This window comes from Arachis ipaensis, chromosome B08 (genome assembly GCF_000816755.2).
Source record: "Arachis ipaensis cultivar K30076 chromosome B08, Araip1.1, whole genome shotgun sequence".
Taxonomy (NCBI): domain Eukaryota; kingdom Viridiplantae; phylum Streptophyta; class Magnoliopsida; order Fabales; family Fabaceae; genus Arachis; species Arachis ipaensis.
Genome location: NC_029792.2, coordinates 117,593,547 through 117,598,049, shown reverse-complemented (window position 1 = coordinate 117,598,049; position 4,503 = coordinate 117,593,547). Strand labels below are relative to the sequence as shown.

General features: G+C 35.4%; 1 protein-coding gene across 7 annotated transcripts in view; it reads right to left on the bottom strand.

Moving 5' to 3' along the window:
* Positions 583-4,503, bottom strand: part of LOC107613675 (cleavage and polyadenylation specificity factor subunit 3-II) — a 67,390-nt gene continuing 63,469 nt past the window's right edge. For 6 of the 7 annotated variants that reach the window (XM_016315778.2, XM_021109808.1, XM_016315779.2 and 3 more), the window contains one exon: positions 583-699. The gene's annotated coding sequence lies outside the window, so the exon portion shown is untranslated. The remainder of the gene's footprint in view (positions 700-4,503) is intronic. The other variant, XM_021109807.1, reaches the window with a different exon arrangement.

The following is a 4,503-nucleotide window of genomic DNA, read 5'->3' as shown; positions in this document are numbered from 1 at the left end:
AATCAAACAAGGAATAGAAATTTACCTTGCAGAATCAAACAAAGAAAATGCAGTCGATGAAATTCGCGTCTGAAACACAGAGAGCACCACGCCTGAGATAGGAAGGAGAATCGCAACTGCGCTTGAAAGAGAGCGAAGGAGAATCGTGCCACCAGAGAGAGAGGGAAGGAGAGTCATGCCGCCGGAGAAAATCACTGTTGAAAATCAGGATGAGGAAGGAGAATCACCGTCAGAGAGTGAGAGTGAGAGTAAGGGAAGTACAGAAGAAGAACATTGTTTCAGCGAGCACGTGAGAGTAATATTGAGAGTGAGATTTTTATTTTTAAGTTTTGAATTTTGTATTTTGTATTGTATATGTATAAAAATACAGTAGCTAAATTAGTGACTGAAAGTACCGTAAATTTTTTCTACTATCTAGATCTTTTTTAATTTTTTTCAGCAAGACCTGCAAAATGTCTTGAAATATTTTGGAACCATTTAAAGCAAAGCCGACTTTGTTGGTTCATTCATATACATCCCTAGCTTCAACGTTAGATAAAATTAGTTTCATTGCAATCTTCCCATCATTGCAAACCAAGTGCAGCACAAATATACTGCTTTGGTTTTGATCTGATAGATCTTTCGAAATCCTACAGAGTTTTGATTCACTTCCATGTAACCCACATAAAAATAAACAAAAATTAAGCGCAATTAATTAGCTTGTCCTCTCCCGCCGAGCCTCTCACCGCTGCGACGCTACCATCCTCCGAGCCCCTCGCTCACTTCCTCTTCCTCTTCAGCCGCAACCCTCTTCCTCTCCCGCCGAGCCTCTCACCGCTGCGACGCTACCATCCTCCGAGCCCCTCGCTCACTTCCTCTTCCTCTTCAGCCGCAACCCTCTTCCTCTCCTGCCGAGCCTATCACCGTCGCGACGCTACCATCCTCCGAGCCCCTCGCCGAGTCTTCATCTGCTGAATAGTGAACCCCTCACTGTGTCACTGCGCTGCCGTCCTGCGCTACCAAACCTCTGCGCTGCCCTCTTTGTCGCCGTATTCCTCCTCTAGTAAGTGGTAAGTTGCCTCTTTCTCTATCTCACATTATGCTCTCTCTGTTTTTTCTTGTAAGTGCTTGATCGATTTGAAATTGTTCAGATTTTGTGATTGTTCATATCGCATTTGGTGAGCCAATAATAATAATAATCGCCATATTAGTTTCATCATGTCTGTTAAGTAACATAACCCGCCCGTTTTAAGCTAATTTCAACATTCAATTAATAGTTTGGTAATGCTTATGAATATTGCGTTGGTGATGCTTATGGTTTCATTCAATCATTGTATTCCTAAGTTTGGAATTAACAATAGTTTTGTTCAGGAGCATCCATGTACCAATCTGAGGGTTATTTATTTATGAAATTATTGAACATAATAATATATTTCATATCTTTTGGTTTTCTTCATATATTTTTTATATTTTCCTAGTAGTTCTATGCTATTCTTAAACATTTTCACCAATTTAATACTGTTCTCACCAATCTGAACAGCATTCTTTGTTTTCATTATAGAGTTGCTATGAAGGAATTATAGGTTTCCCTTTGGCACCTTTTACATGCTCTGGAACTTAAAAAGATTCAGCAGCTGTAACTGTTTTTGGATATTTGTGATGAATTATTTGGTTGATAAATGAAAAACCATAAGTGGAATGATTCAGAGGGATTCAGATTTTTAATGTTTTAGTGATGTGAACATGATTAATGACTAGATACCTATATAGCGCTGGAATGTTCATATTAAACTATCATGTCATGAGTTATGATAATTTAATCCACAGCTATGATAGTTTGCCAATTCTTAAAGTTTGTTTTGTGTTTTTTTTAATTGTTTCCTCTTGTTGTGATTGAAATTTTGTGGTTTATTGAATTGTGGACAAGAATTTGTTACTTTATTGTTGTGATTCATTCTCCACACTTATATATCTCTAGTTTATATGCTTTGTGTTTTCAATGTAGGTTTGTTAAGGTAATTTTATGGCTAGCAACGCTAGAGAAGATACACAAAGCAATAATGGTGCTTCGACCGATAATGAAATTAAAGTTTAAAGTAATATTAATCCAACTTTAGAAACTCCACAAGCAACGGATAATAATGCCTCAAATCCAGAAGGATGAACTCCTGTTGAAGGTGACAATAAGGCTAATGTTAAGAGTGCTTATTGGGAGTATTTTGATCGTTTAAAAGTCGAAGGTGAATGGAAGGCAAAATGTAAATTTTGCAAGAGTGTGCTTAATGCAAATTCGAAGAATGGTACCAAGTCACTGAGAAACCATGTGAACTGATATTGTAAGAGAATAAAAGTGGCGAATTCAAGGCAATAATCAATTGTTGGATCTCTAGCAAAACAAGCACAAGTGTAAAAAGTAAATAAAGATGGCTTTGTGTTTGACCCTTCAAAGACAAGAAAGTGTGTCGCCGAAATGATTGTCCTGCATGAGTATCCTTTGAGTTGTGTGGACCACCATGGACTGAGGCAAGCGTTTGCATCAATGCAACCAACATTTAAAATGCCTAGTCGCAATACGGTTAGGAAAGACATCTTGAAGATGTTTGGGGATGAGAAGCTGAAGTTAACTCTTCAACTAGATGAAAATGATAGTAGAGTTGCGATAACTAGCGACATGTGGACTTCCAATCAAGAAAAGGGTTACATGATTGTCACAGCTCACTATATCGATAGTTCGTGGAAGTTGCAAATGCGCCTATTGAGGTACTTCAAAAATTTTGTAAACTTTTATACATTGTGTTGTCTTTGTACGTTGAGCTTCGTTAATCTAAAATGCATGCATGTTTGTTTTATTTTTCAGCTTTTGTTATGTTCCTTGTCCCCATACAAGTGAAGTTCTTACTCAAACATTGATGAAAATATTGTTAGAATGGAACGTTGATAGAAAACTGTCTACTGTTATATTGGATAATTATTCCACTAATGATGCTATGATAGATGAATTGTTAGGGCGTCTAGATTCTTCATTCTTAATGTTGGGGGGTAAATTGTTGTATATGCGTTGTTGTGCTCATATATTAAATTTGATTGTGAAGGATGGTTTGAGTATAGTGAAGGAAAGTATTGAAAAGATTCGTAGTAGTGTATTGTATTGGACTGCAACGCAGAAAAGGAACGAAACTTTTGTGAGTTGGTGTGCTAAAACAACGATTCCATTTACTAAGAAATTGGTTCTTGATTGTCCGACTAGGTGGAACTCAACTTATTTGATGTTAGAAACTGCATTGTTATATAGAGATGTCTTTCCTAGGTTAAGGCAGAAAGAACCCCAATATAAAATTGTGCCAAGTAATGAGGAGTGGGAACTTGCCAAGGAAATATGTGATAGATTGAAGTTGTTTTATGATGTTACTCAGCTGTTTTCTAGTTCTAAATTTTCGACGGCCAATCTTTACTTTACTTTGGTTTGTAAAATAAAAGTCTCATTGGATGAATGACAACTTTCTAGTAATTCTTTAATTGCTAATATGGCATCTAGCATGAAGAAAAAATTTGAGAAGTATTGGGATGAGATTCATGGCATTATGGGTGTTGCTGCTATTTTAGATCCTAGGTACAAGATGGTTGGAGTTGAGTTTCAATTTGAAAAAATGTATCCAGATCCAATAGAATGTTCCAAGCAAGTTGACAGAATTCATCAGTTGTGTAATGAGTTGGTTAATGAATACAATCAAAAAATGAGTTCTGATGTGTCACATGTTGGTACAAAGGAAGCTGATGAAAGTGGAAATACAAGCATATTTGGGAGTGATGATTATATAGTGTATCTTAAAAGAAGAAAAATGACAAGGGGTTCATGTGTAAATGTTGAGATTGATCATTATTTTGAGGAAGAAATTCATCCTCCAAATGATCCTAACTTTAATGTTTTGAAATGGTGGAAGAACAATCAAATGAAATTTAAAGTTTTGGCAAAAATAACCAAGGATATATATGCCATTCCAGTATCCACTGTTGCTTCTGAATCTGCTTTTAGTACAAGTGGTCGTGTAATCTCTCCTCATCGCGGAAAGCTCAAAGAAAGCATAATTGAAGCTTTGATGTGTGGCCAAAGTTGATTGTGGGCAGCTTTAGGAAATAAAGGTGATATATTACTTAATATTCATTTATGTTAATTTTTTACATCATAATAATTATTATATTAATTGCTATCTCTTTTGATTTTTAGGTTTGAATCTTGATCTTCAAACCTTTAATGATGATGAAGATGTGAAAAGTGATCAAGAATAAGGATTGAAGACTTTTTTATATTTTAATGATATAATTTCTTTATGTTTGTATTTTAATTTAGTTATTTAACATTGTATGAACTCTTTTTTAATTTTAAGTTATTTGACATTGTATGAATCTTATGTTTGTATTTTAATTTAGTTATGAATTTTAAGTTTGTATCTTGATTTATATATGAATGTGTAAAATTTAAAATGTCATTTACTTTTTATAGGGGCGGGGCGGGTACCCATGGGG